Here is a 13,705-nt window from a genome sequence, read left to right as displayed (position 1 = left end):
ACCTGAGACATCTGGAATACCTTTATATTCTCGCTGGAAGGTTGTCACCTGCTTTCGCCTTAGTGCTCTGAGCTTTCCTTGACTGGCCCCTTGGACAGTGGCTGCCATCGTGTCTCGTCCCCTCTTCTCCTTTTCTGATCTTTCAACCCTTCTCTTTTCTGCCTTCCTCCCCTATCTCTCACCCCCTCCACCCCCTCTCTCTTTTGGAAAGAGTAACGGTTAACGGATGGGTATCGGACCCCTTTCAGCTGGGCCGTGGCACACGTCAGGGTTGTCTCCTGTTATGTTATATGCTTTGGCGGCAGAACCGTTGGCTGCTGCACTTCGGGCACACCAGGCTGTAGTAGGCCTCCGACGCGGTTCTCTGGTGGGATCGGTAAGTATGTATGCGGATGATACTTTACTGTATTTAGAGGACTCGGGTCGGTCATTGGAGGCTGCCCTGGGGGTCATAGAGGAGTTTGGTGGTCATTCCGTTCTGCGTATTAATTGGACCAAGTCACAGGTTCTACCCATTGACTTGTTCTCCCCGGACCGGGATGCAGCTTCTCTCCCGCTCTCCAGGGTATCCTCCATTCAGTATTTGGGAGTGCAGGTTACGAGGGAACCTGGGGAGTATATTCATCTTAATCTTGAACCACTGCTTCTGTATGTGCAGGAGAAGACTAAGGCATGGTCCCGTCTCCCCATTGGGGTTATGGGACGGATCAATATTACTAAAATGATCCTCCTGCCGAAACTCCTTTATGTACTTTGGCATTCCCCTGTCATGGTCCCCGTGGCGTTCTTTAAAACATTAGACGGTGTCTTAGACACCTTTATCTGGGGCCCATCTAGACATAAGTTCGCATGGAACACACTTAAAACCCGACCTCTATGGGGGGACTGGCTCTCCCTGATTTCGACACATACTACATAGCAGCCCAGATTTCCCATTTTTATCACCTCCATAGAGCGGATAGTCACAGATATCAGGCCTTGGTGGGCTGGAGGGCTGAATCCCTTGTTGATACTCCCCTTCAGATGATTTTTCGGGGTGGTGGGGTTAGGGATGCCCGGTCCCGGATCCTGCCACACCACCGGAGTATTTGGAAACTAGCCCTTAGATTACTGGGAGCTGACTATTACCACTCACATACACCGCTATGGCGCAACCCCCTGCTTCGTGAGTTGTCTGGCTTACCAGATGTAGACTTGTGGGCTTCTAGAGGGATACTTTTTCTGTATCAGGTGGTGACTCCTATGGGCGTAAGGGATTTTCCCTCCCTACAAGTGGAATTTAACATACCCCCTCATATGCACTTTCGCTACTTGCAATTGCGACACGCGCTTCGTGCGCAATTTGCTCAGGACTTCCCGAATGTACAGTCGCTGGCTTTGACAGATGTAATTATGGGAGACGAACCGGCTAAATTGATCTCGACTCTATACGGCCTACTCCGGGCCCGCTTGGTGGCGCAAACCACTGAACGGGCCAGGTTGAGATGGGAAGAGGACATAGGTCCCTTTGATGGGGAGGAATGGGAGGATGCCCTTGAGAACGTTCAACAGGCTTCGCTTAGCCTACCTGACCGACTAACGCAGTACTATGTGATACACAGGTCCTATCTCACCCCTATCCGGATAGCTAAGTATCATCCTGACTATAACCCGAAGTGTCCCCGTTGCTCTTGAACGACTGGTACTTTCTATCATCTTCTCTGGCAATGCCCATTGGTCCAGGAGTATTGGGGGCAGATTGTCAGGTTTCTACATGACCACATGGGTTCACCCCTTCAACTTGACCCTAAGAGTTGCCTACTTAGTATATTTCCTGATACCTCTGTTGATCAATACTTGGCTAAATTTTTGCACTCTACGCTGTTTTGCCGCACGAAAGCTTGTGGCTAAATACTGGATGCGTCCAACCATGCCTACTATGCGGGAATGGGTAATGGGCATTAATAGTAAGCTACCCTTGATTAAACTGGTGTATAGAAATCATGGGTGTCCAGCCAAATACCACAAAATATGGGATAGGTGGGTGGAAAATCTGCATATGTGTGTGGAGTGAGCTATATTGGAGTCTATACTATCATTGTCAGGAATTTTCCTTAATGTAAGATGTATTACTGTCCGTCACCTATGAAGAGGCTAATGTTTGTACCTACTGTAATATCTTGTTATAACTGAGTTGTTCAATAAACTTGTGCTGTTAAAAAAAAAAAAAAAAGAAGCGCCATGTGGTGCTTTAAGTAATTACCCACAGAATTTATGTCACATCCCACTATAGGGGCTTAGTTGAAAGTCAGTCACCTGATCGCTACCCAAAACACTCACGTCTTTGACTTCCCCCCTATTCCCTATACGTGGCCATCCAACCTTTGAACTGGGGACCCACTTAGAAATTGCAACCTAGACAATGCGTCTAAATTCGTCATTGATGGAAAATGGCCTTCTTTCTCAACCCTAACAGATCCGACAGGGCTTTTACAACTGGCTTTTTGGAGAGCGGTGCAACAACATCATTTTCTCCATTCCATCCCCCAATCCTTAAACGTTCGCCCGCCCTCAGACGGAGTTTGAGACTCTATGCAGGAGCGAAGGCCCTTTGGCCCACATTCTCTCTCAAACAGATTACCCACACTTAACCTGTCTGTCCAACTGGGAAAAGGACCTTAATTGCTCATTTTCCCCAGCACAGAGACAACACATTATCACTTTGGCTCTCAAAATGTCGCTGTGCACGAAGATACAGGAGATGAATTTTAAACTTCTCACCAGGTGGTATTTGACACCATCAAAGCTGCAGAAATGTTTCCCCTCTTCCTCGAACATATGCTGGAGGTGTGGAGAAGAAGAGGGCACGTTGCTGCACATTTTTTGGTCCTGCCCCAGCTTGGTGGACTTCTGGACAGAGATCCGATGCATAACACAAAAATTCACAGACTTCTCCATCCAGGAAGAGGCTGCATTCTTTCTCTTGCACCATTCACAGATTCCCATTAAGAAGTACAAAAAAAATCAATTTTACGGCATGTGATAAATGCGGCGAAATCCTGCATCCCTCTCACTGGCTTAGGAAAATAGGGGACATTAAAAAAAATGGAGGACTTGATCCTCACATCACAAGGTAAACAAGAACCTGGGACATCTGGAATACCTTTATATTCTCGCTGGAAGGATGTCGCCTGCTATCGCCTTAGTGCTCTGAGCTTTCCTTGACTGGCCCCTTGGACAGTGGCTGCCATCGTGTCTCGTCCCCTCTTCTCCTTTTCTGATCTTTCAGCCCTTCTCTTTTCTGCCTTCCTCCCCTATCTCTCACCCCCTCCACCCCCTCTCTCTTTTGGAAAGAGTGGAAAATTGGGAATGACGGCCCCACACCCCCCTCTGGATGGAATATGCCGGAGGGACCTGGGGTTTGTGTGACCCTGGATCTTGGTACAATACTTTATCCGTGCCTCGAATCATTGTGATTGATGGAAGGCAGACTCACAGTTGCGAATATACCTGTATCAAGTATTGTTCAGCTGCTTTTTGCTCTGTATTTCTCTGTTGCATTATGTACTCGGGGGACCGTCTTCCCCTATTTGGAGAAAAAATTATATTTGAAAAAAAAAAGAATCCTACGACACCTGGTATTCCCAGGCGGTCTCCCATCCAGGCATTAACCAGGCCCGACCCTGCTTAACCTCCAAGATCAGACGAGATGGAACAGATTCAGAGTGATGTGGCCGTAGCCAATATCTTCAGGCACTCTCAACTCTCTTGACAAACACCAAGATGGTCACCTTGGAAACAAGCGGAAAAAAATAGGTCAACGGCAACAACATAAAAAGAAGCCTACGGCATCTGGAAATCCCAGGCGGTCTCCCATCCAGGTACTAAACTGGTCCCAACCCTGCTTAGCCTCTGAGATCAGATGAGATTGGGCTCTTTCAGGGTGGTGTGGCCGTAGGAGATTTCTTCAGGCACTCTCAACCTTGACTAACGCCAATATGGTCACCTTGGGAAACAAACAAAAAAAAGTCAACGCCAACAACATGAGAAGAAGTCTACAGCACCTAGTATTCCCAGGTGGTCTCCCATCCAGGTATTAACAAGGCCCGACCCTGTTTAGTCTCTGAGATCAGACGAGATCTGGTGCTTTCAGGGTTATGTGGCCATAGGCGAGCTCTTCAGGCGCTCTCAACCCTCTTGACAAACACCAAGATGGTCACCTTGGAAAACAAAAAAAAAAAAAAACAAGTCAACGCCAACAACATAAAAAGAAGCCTTCAGCACCTAGTATTCCCAGGTGGTCTCCAATCCAGGTACTAGCAAGGCCCGACCCTGTTTAGCCTCTGAGATCAGAGGAGATCAGGCGCTTTCAGGCTTATGTGCCCATAGGCAATCTCTTTGGGCACTCTCAACCCTCTTGACAAATGCCAAGATAGTCACCTTGGGAAACAAGCGAAAAAAAAACAGGTCAATGTCAACAACATAAAAAGAAGGCACCTGGTATTCCAAAGCCATCTCCCATCCAGGGACTAACTAGGCCCAACCCTTCTTAGCCTCAGAGATGAGAAGAGATAGGGCTCTTTCAGGGTGATGCTGCTGTAAGCGAACTCTTTGGGCACTCTCAACCCTCTTGACAAATGCCAAGATGGTCACCTTGGGAAACAAGCGGAAAAAAAACAAAACGAATCAACGCCAACAACATAAAAAGAAGCCTACAATAACTGGTATTCCCAGGTGGTCTCCCATCCAGGTACTAACCAGGCCTGACTCTTCTTAGCCTCCAAGATCAGATGAGATTGGGTGCTTTCAGAGTGCTCGGACTCTTTCCCCATCACTAATGGGACGAGGCAGGGGTGCCCTCTGTCTCCCCTAATTTTTATTCTGACACTGGAACCACTTATGTGTCACGTTCGGAATGACCCGAATATTACTGGCATATCCAAACCCTCGGCACACCACAAAATTGCGGCGTACGCTGACGATCTAATTTTTTTCGTCTCCAATCCACACATTTCACTTCCCAATATACTCGCGGCTCTCCGGCGATACGGCAGCCTATCAAACTATAAAATCAATTGCGCCAAGTCGGCTGTATTGAATATATCGGTCCCGGATGGTGAGGCCAAGAGGCTACGCTCCGCTTTTCCATTCTACTGAGCTGAAAAATCTATACGTTACCTGGGCGTTGACATCGCAGCGGATTTGGCGCAATTGTACCCGCTTAATTTTGTCCCTCTCCTGAATAGACTGAAATCTGATTTGGGAAACTGGCATGCTTTAACACTGACCTGGTTCGGGCGCTGTAATGCATTCAAAATGACGGCCCTCCCGCGGATCTTATACTTGTTCCATACATTACCGATCCGGCTACCCCCAATTTTTTTCAGACAACTGCAGGTGCTGCTCCGGGACTTTATTTGGGCGCGCAAACCGCCCAGAGCCCGTTTGCAATTGCTTGCCAGACCAAAGGACAAGGGGGGTCTGGGTCTCCCAGATCTGAGACAATACAACAGAGCGACTCTGCTAACGAGAGTCGTTGATTGGCATTGTAATGGCCCACACAAGCAGTGGGTGGAGATGGAGATTGAGGATGGATCCATTCCCCTATTGACCTCCCCGTGGCTCCTGTCCTCCCTACCAAAAGACCTCAGAGATCACCCCGTAGTGGGAGCTACGTTGGCTGTTGTGCGGAGGTTGTTCCGCTGCACACACATTGCTCCCCTGCCGTCACCAATGACTCTGATTATAGGTAATCCAGACTTCCCACCGGCATTTACCAACAAGAAACTGCGACAGTTGACAGTGGTGGGGAAACAGGGTCTGGGAGAGGTGTGGCCCTCGGGAGGGCTCCCGACCACGCAAACTGTCGCCGAGCTTTCTGACCCTCCGCTTGACCTGTTTAATGCTTATCAACTTCGTCACTTTCTTCTGGCCATACAAAGGGCCCCCTACACTCCTAGAGACCTGACGCCCTATGAATCCATCTGTCACAAAATGGAACCTGTGCGACACACCCTCTCCCTCCTGTACAACCAATTAAGTAGTCAGGAGGAGGAGTCGACCCCACCATTTATCCACAAATGGGAGAGGGACTTTGGCATCACATTTACCCCACAACAGATAGGGAAGATCCTGACAATAGTACATAAAGCTTCCATCGCAAACCAATATCAAGAATCAGGATACAAGATAGTCTCACGCTGGTATAGAGTCCCATACCTTCTGAATAAAATGAATAGATCGATTCCGGATGTTTGTTGGAGGTGCAATTCAGATACGGGGACCATGGGACACATTTTCTGGGCATGCCCGGCCTTGAGGAACTTTTGGGTGGAGGTGACCGGGACGATAAAAACTCTCAGAAATGTAGATATCGCAGACAACCCAGCAGCGTGCCTTCTACACTTGACCGAACAGCCTGTTCGAAAATACAAAAAAACCCTCACGATGCAACTCCTGAACGCCACCCGGGCCGGCATTCCCACACTGTGGAGGCAGCCTCAGCCCCCATCCAAGGAGCTGTGGTATTCCAAAGTCAATCATATTCTCCGGATGGAAGATTTGACCGCCACCCTTCACAACACTGAAGAGGCATTTAGTGTTACATGGAGGCCCTGGAGGTATTTTACTGGTACTTGAGACTACATTCGGGAGGTGAGCAGCGCCCCTTTTTAGGCTTTTAGGCTCTTTCAGGGTGATTTGGCTGTAGGCACTCTCTTTGGGCACTCTGAAGCCTCTTGACAAGAGCCAAGATGGTCACCTTGGGAAACAAGCTAAAAAAAACAGGTCAAAGCCAACAACATAAAAAGAAGCCTACGGCATCCAGTATTCCCAGGCAATCTCCCAATCAAGACACTAACCAGACCAGATCCTTCTATGGCACCTGGTCTTCCCAGGCAGTCTCCCATCCAGGTACTAACTAGGCCTGATGCTGCTTAGCCTCTGAAATCAGACGAGATTGGGTGCTTTCAGGTTGATGTGGCCATAAGCGTTCTCTTCAAGACACGCCCAACCCTGTTGACAAACGCCAAGATGGTCGCCTTGAGAAACAAGCAAAAAAAACAGGTCAAAGCCAACAACATAAAAAGAAGCCTATGGGCTTACAGCGGACCTTAAAAGATGGGACCCACTAGCTCTGTCATGGTTCGGACGCTGTAATGTGTTGAAGATGAACGCGATGCCACGACTTCTGTATCTACTACAAGCCTTACCTATCAAAATACCCCAGACTTTATTTCAAGCGGTTCGCTCAATCTTTATCAAGTTCCTCTGGCGCGGAAAACATATGCGTATTGGTAGGGCAATGCTATTGCGACCGAAATTGCGGGGAGGTATTGGCTTCCCGGACCCTGCTCTATATTACACAGCGACGCACATGACACCGGTTGACTGGTGCTGGTGTTCTGCCATATACTGTCCGGCCATGATATAGTGTCCGCGCCGTACTGCGCATGCGCAGTACGGAGCAGACGAAGATTCGGAAAATCTCCAAAGCTGAACGGATGCGCATGCACAGTACACAGCGGACACTATCCGATGGGGGACCATATGTGATAAGACACCGGCATGGGGAACTGAAGCTATGGGTCAAGCTAGAGCAGGAGATGGCACGGGTTCCACTGGCTGGTCTGCCTTGGGCGGGGAGGCCATTGGAGCCCTGTGTGACTACTCACCCGTTAACTGGCCCCTCGCTCGCCGAGATGGATAGTTTTTTTCACCTTTCCCACCTGACTAACTTCCCTTCTCCTATGACCCCAATTATTGGACATCCTAGATTCCCTCCGGGCCTGTCTGACCAGGCCTTTACCAGGCAAGCCCCGAAAGGGCTTCTGAGAGCAGCCCTAATTCTTGGACCCACGGGCTTGATTCCCATGGGGACCATACTGCTAGAGCAAGTACCTGTTGCATTGGATAGCTGGAGAGCTAGACGGCTAATCCATTTCCTCGGATCACTACCTAACCATTCGTTCTTCTCTAGACAATTCCACCCCTTCGAGGAACTTTGCCTGGATGATGGCCCAATTCGTGGTTCCCTCTCTAGGTCCTACCAAATCCTGACAGACGCACAATCCTCCACGGATCCATCCTTCCTAGCTAAATGGAAAAGGGACTTACAAACTACATTCTCCAAACCACAGAAGGACAGAATACTCTTTTTCGCCCATAAGTCGTCACTCTGCAGTAAATATCAGGAGATCTCATATAAGCTGATCACACGCTGGTATCGTACACCGGTGGTGTTGGCCAAAATATTCCCCGGTCAATCTGACCGCTGCTGTCACTGTGGGCAACAGGCTGGCACCATTCTCCACATTTTCTGGGAATGCCCTAAATTACAAACATTCTGGCAGCCTGTCCTGAGACTCATCCACAAGTTCACAGACATTTCCTTAGCCAATGATCCCGCAGCAATTCTTCTCAATCTAACTCCTATGTCGAGAAAGCGTTATCATAAGTCCTTACTTAAACATCTCCTCAATGCAGCTAGGGCCTGCATCCCAAGTCAGTGGAAAGAGCAATCTGCTCCAATGGTGACCCAGTGGTTCGCAAGGGTAAATGATATTGAACAAATGGAAGACCTGACTGCCACAATGAGGGATAAAACAGAGGAGCATGGGAACAGATGGTTCTACTGGACCCAGTTTCGCTTTTCGATAGAATACCTCCGCGAGACATAGTAAGCTCATGGTGATCGTTGGAGATCGCTGTTCCAAACGTTGGACAGCTGATGAGCTGGTGAGCCGAGGGCGTCTCTTGCTCCCTGGGAGGGGACACCACCCTATCCACTCTACCCACGACACCCCCTTACCCCTTATTTTCTTTTTCTGCCATTTCCTTCCCCAATCTTCTCTTTCCCCTTCTCCCTCCTTTCAGTTCTACTATTTCCCTTCTTAACTCAAAAAAGGGAAAAGAAAATGTATTTGTTCCGACCCCATTTGACTACTACACAATACTCTTCCCCTATCTATGGATATCTAAACTCTTCGAGGGTAGCAGGGCTAGTATCAATAATATTTTAAGTGGTAGAGGATCCCAACGAGATGGAGCTTTAATCTCATCTTGATATGACCACAAAGCTGTACACGTGCTATTCTCCTCGGACTTCTTACCATTGGCTCTGATATCCATGCAATATGATCGTTTGTTTGTAACTATTTGTATCACACATTCTGTGAAGTTGCCTTTGCATTGTATGTCGCATACTACTAAATAAAAAATAAATAAATAAATAAAAAGCCTATGGCACCTGGTATTCCCAGGCGGTCTCCCATCCAGGTACTAACCAGGCCCGACACTGTTTAGCATCCGAGATCAGACGAGATTGGGCGCTTTCAGGGTGATGGGGCCGTACGTGATCTCTTCGGGCACTCTCAACCCTCTTAACAAACGCCAAGATGGTCACCTTGGGAAACAAGTGAAAAAAAAAACAGGACAAGGCCAACAACATAAAAAGAAGCCTACAGCACCTAGTATTCCCAGGTGGTCTCCAATCCAGGTACTAGCAAGGCCCAACCCTGTTTAGCTTCTGAGATCAGAGGAGATCGGGCGCTTTCAGGGTTATGTGCCCATAGGCAATCTCTTTGGGCATTCTCAACCCTCTTGACAAATGCCAAGATAGTCACCTTGAGATACAAGCGAAAAAAAACAGGTCAATGTCAACAACATAAAAAGAAGAATACGGCACCTGGTATTCCAACGCCATCTCCCATCCAGGTACTAACTAGGCCCAACCCTTCTTAGCCTCAGAGAAGAGAAGAGATAGGGCTCTTTCAGGGTGATGCTGCTGTAAGCGATCTCTTTGGGCACTCTCAACCCTCTTGACAAATGTCAAGATGGTCACCTTGGGAAACAAGCAAAAAAAAAAAACGAATCAACGCCAACAACATAAAAAGAAGCCTACAATAACTGGTATTCCCAGGTGGTCTCCCATCCAGGTACTAACCAGGCCCGACTCTTCTTAGCCTCCAAGATCAGACGAGATTGGGTGCTTTCAGAGTGATGTGGCCATAGGCAATCTCTTCAGGCACTCTCAACCCTCTTGAGAAACACCAAGATGGTCACTTTGGGAAACAAGCGAAAAAAAAACAGGTCAACGCCAACAAAATAAAAAGAAGTCTACGACACCTGGTATTCCCAGGCGGTCTTCCATCCAGGTACTAAACAAGGCCCGACTCTTCTTAGCCTCCAACATCAAACGAGATCAGGTGCTTTCAGGGTAATGTGCCCGTAGGCAATCTCTTCAGGCACTTTCAACCCTCTTGACAAACGCCAAGATGGTCACCTTGGGAAACAAGCAAAAAAAATAAAAATAAGTCGGAAGCTAGAGACAATACGGCCCGAGTCCTCAATTTAATCCATGCGGCGCATGTACAGGGAAGGCCCTTGCTTATGTTGTCAACGGACGCGGAGAAGGCCTTTGACAGGGTGGCCTGGCACTTTATGCAGGCCACCCTGGAACATATAGGTCTTGGCCCCAACATGATGATGTCGCTTTACTCCACACAGTCGGCAGCGGTACGGGTGAACGAGTGCTGCTCGGACTCTTTCCCCATCACTAATGGGATGAGGCAGGGGTGCCATCTGTCTCCCCTAATTTTTATTCTGACACTGGAACCACTTATGTGTCACGTTCGGAATGACCCGAATATTACTGGCATATCCAAACCCTCGGCACACCACAAAATTGCGGCGTACGCTGATGTTATAATTTTTTCCGTCTCCATTCCCCTATTGACCTGCCCGTGGCTCCTGTCCTCCCTACCAAAAGACCTCAGAGGTCACCCCGTAGTGGGAGCTACGTTGGCTGTTGTGCGGAGGTTGTTCCGCTGCACACACATTGCTCCCCTGCCATCACCAATGACTCCGGTTATAGGTAATCCAGACTTCCCACCGGGATTTACCAACAAGAAACTGCGACAGTTGACAGTGGTGGGGAAACAGCGTCTGGGAGAGGTGTGGCCCTCGGGAGGGCTCCCGACCACGCAAACTGTCGCCGAGCTTTCTGACCCTCTGCTTGACTTGTTTAGTGCTTATCAACTTCGTCACTTTCTTCTGGCCATACAAAGGGCCCCCTACACTCCTAAAGACCTGACACCCTATGAATCCATCTGTCACAAAAGGGAACCCGTGCGACACACCCTCTCCCTCCTGTACAACCTATTGAGTAGTCAGGAGGAGGAGTCGACCCCCACCATTTATCCACAAATGGGAGAGGAACTTAGGCATCACATTTACCCCACAACAGATAGGGAAGATCCTGACCTTAGTACATAAAGCTTCCATCGCAAACCAATATCAAGAATAAGGATACAAGATAGTCTCACGCTGGTATAGAGTCCCATACCTTCTGAATAAAATGAATAGATCGATCCCGGATGTTTGTTGGAGGTGCAATTCAGATACGGGGACCATGGGACACATTTTCTGGGCATGCCCGGCCTTGAGGAACTTTTGGGTGGAGGTGACCGGGACGATAAAAAAACTCTCAGAAATGTAGATATCGCAGACAACCCAGCAGCGTGCCTTCTACACTTGACCAAACCGCCTGTTCGAAAATACAAAAAAACCCTCACGATGCAACTCCTGAACGCCGCCCGGGCCTGCATTCCCACACTGTGGAGGCAGCCTCAGCCCCCATCCAAGGTGCTGTGGTATTCCAAAGTCAATCATATTCTCCGGATGGAAGAATTGACCGCCACCCTTCACAACACTGAAGAGGCATTTAGTGTTACATGGAGGCCCTGGAGGTATTTTACTGGTAATTGAGACTACATTCGGGAGGTGAGCAGCGCCCCTGTCCCAGAAAAAGACTGAACATCTAACGTTTACCTACGTAGGCCATGTCTGCCCTGGGTGGCATTCCCCCCCCCCTCCCTTTTTGTCTTTATTTTTCCTTTTTTTCCCCGCCGCCATCCCCCCCCCCTCCTCTCTCTCCGTCTTTGCACTCTCTTCTTCCCCCGTCCTCCCTTTTGACTATGCCTTGTCTCCTTACTAGCCTTTGGGACCCAGAAGAACCCCAGGGTTCTGGACACGACCGGCTCATATTTTACTCTGGTTCACATAGGTCATGATAAGCTGGCTCGCTGTGGTCCCAGTTGTACTCCATGATTACATTTGTCCGAACGGAGCTGCATTAGTTATACTGTACTACATGTCGGAGGTGGGGTTTCTCTCTTTTCTGCATGAAACTCTAGGACTCCCCTCTGAGAACCCAGAGTTATTTGGCTGCCTATTTTTTTTTTTGTTACCATGTAATTGTGACCCTGGGTCATGCTGTATAGTTGACTGTTATATTTATGTTGTTCTACTTATACTTAATAAAAGAATAAAACAAAAATAAAATAAAAATAAGTCAATGCCAACAACTTAAAAAAAAGCCTATGGCATCGAGAAATCCCAGGCGGTCTCCCATCCAGGTACTAACCAGGTCCCAACCCTGCTTAGCCTCTGAGATCAAATGAGATTTGGCTCTTTCAGGCTGATGCAGCCATAGTAGATTTTTTCAGGCATGCTCAACCCTCTTGACAAACGCCAAGATGGTCACCTTGGGAAACAAACAAAAAAAACAAGTCAAGGCCAACAACATAGAAAGAAGCCTACCGCACCGAGTATTTCCAGGCGGTCTCCCATCCAGGTATTAACAAGGCACGACCCTTTCTAGCCTCTGAGATCAGCGGAGATTGGGCGCTTTCAGGGTGATGTGCCCATAGGCAATCTCTTTGGGCACTCTCATCCCTCTTGAAAAATGCCAAGATAGTCACCCTGGGAAACAAGCGAAAAAAAACAGGTCAACGCCAACAACATAAAAAGAAGAATACGGCACCTGGTATTCCAAGGCCGTCTCCCATTCAAGTACTAACTAGGCCCAACCCTTCTTAGCCTCTGAGATCAGAAGAGATAGGGTGCTTTCAGGGTGATGCGGCTGTAAGCGATCTCTTTAGGCACTCTCAACCCTCTTGACAAATGCCAAGATGATCACTTTGGGAAACAAGCGAAAAAAACAGGTCAACACCAACAACATAAAAATAAGCCTGTGGCATCTGGAAAACCCAGGCGGTCTCCCATCCAGGTACAAACCAGGCCCAACCCTCTGAGACCAAACGAGATTGGGCGCTTTCAGGGTGTTGTGCTCCTAGGCAATTTCTTTGTGCACTCTCAACCCTCTTGACACATGCCAAGATGGTCACCTTGGGAAACAAGGGGAAAAAAACAGGTCAACGCCGACAACACAATGAGAAGCCTACGGCACCTGGTATTCCCAAGCTGTCTCCCATCCAGGTACTAACCAGGCCCATCGCTGCTTAGCCTCTGAGATCAGATGAGATTGGGCTCTTTCAGGGTGATTTGGCCGTAGGCACTCTCTTTGGGCACTCTGAAGCCTCTTGACAAAGGCCAAGATGGTCACCTTGGGAAACAAGCTAAAAAAAAACAGGTCAAAGCCAACAACATAAAAATAAGCCAAGAATCCCATCTAAAAATCAATTTTACCAAATCGGAGGCCATGGGATTGGAAATCCCCGCCCGCACTCTGTCAGACCTTCAGGCTAGTTTTAGTCTTAAATGGACCGACACGGCCCTCACGTACCTGGGCACGAAAATCCCGGCGGACATTTCCCGAACGTTCGATCTTAACTTCCCACCCCTATTGACGTCTACCCGTTTACTGCTTGAGTCATGGACCGGAGGTCTTCACTCCTGGTTCGGGAGGTGCAATCTTCTCAAAATG

General features: G+C 48.5%; 6 pseudogenes; all 6 read right to left on the bottom strand.

Annotated features, from left to right (window-relative positions):
- Window positions 1-3,819: 3,819 nt before the first annotated feature.
- LOC143931541 (5S ribosomal RNA) lies at window positions 3,820-3,939 on the bottom strand (annotated as a pseudogene).
- A 92-nt stretch (window positions 3,940-4,031) lies between these two features.
- LOC143931413 (5S ribosomal RNA) lies at window positions 4,032-4,150 on the bottom strand (annotated as a pseudogene).
- A 5,064-nt stretch (window positions 4,151-9,214) lies between these two features.
- Window positions 9,215-9,333, bottom strand: LOC143932666 (5S ribosomal RNA; annotated as a pseudogene).
- Window positions 9,334-9,434: 101 nt separating this feature from the next.
- Window positions 9,435-9,553, bottom strand: LOC143931287 (5S ribosomal RNA; annotated as a pseudogene).
- Window positions 9,554-9,873: 320 nt separating this feature from the next.
- Window positions 9,874-9,992, bottom strand: LOC143932035 (5S ribosomal RNA; annotated as a pseudogene).
- Window positions 9,993-13,216: 3,224 nt separating this feature from the next.
- Window positions 13,217-13,335, bottom strand: LOC143931070 (5S ribosomal RNA; annotated as a pseudogene).
- Between the last annotated feature and the right edge of the window lie 370 nt (window positions 13,336-13,705).

The sequence above is a fragment of the Lithobates pipiens genome, unplaced genomic scaffold (assembly GCF_037356315.1).
Source record: "Lithobates pipiens isolate NorthernLeopardFrog02 unplaced genomic scaffold, aLitPip1_a1.2 Scaffold_25, whole genome shotgun sequence".
NCBI lineage: Eukaryota > Metazoa > Chordata > Amphibia > Anura > Ranidae > Lithobates > Lithobates pipiens.
This window is presented reverse-complemented; position numbering and strand designations above follow the sequence as displayed.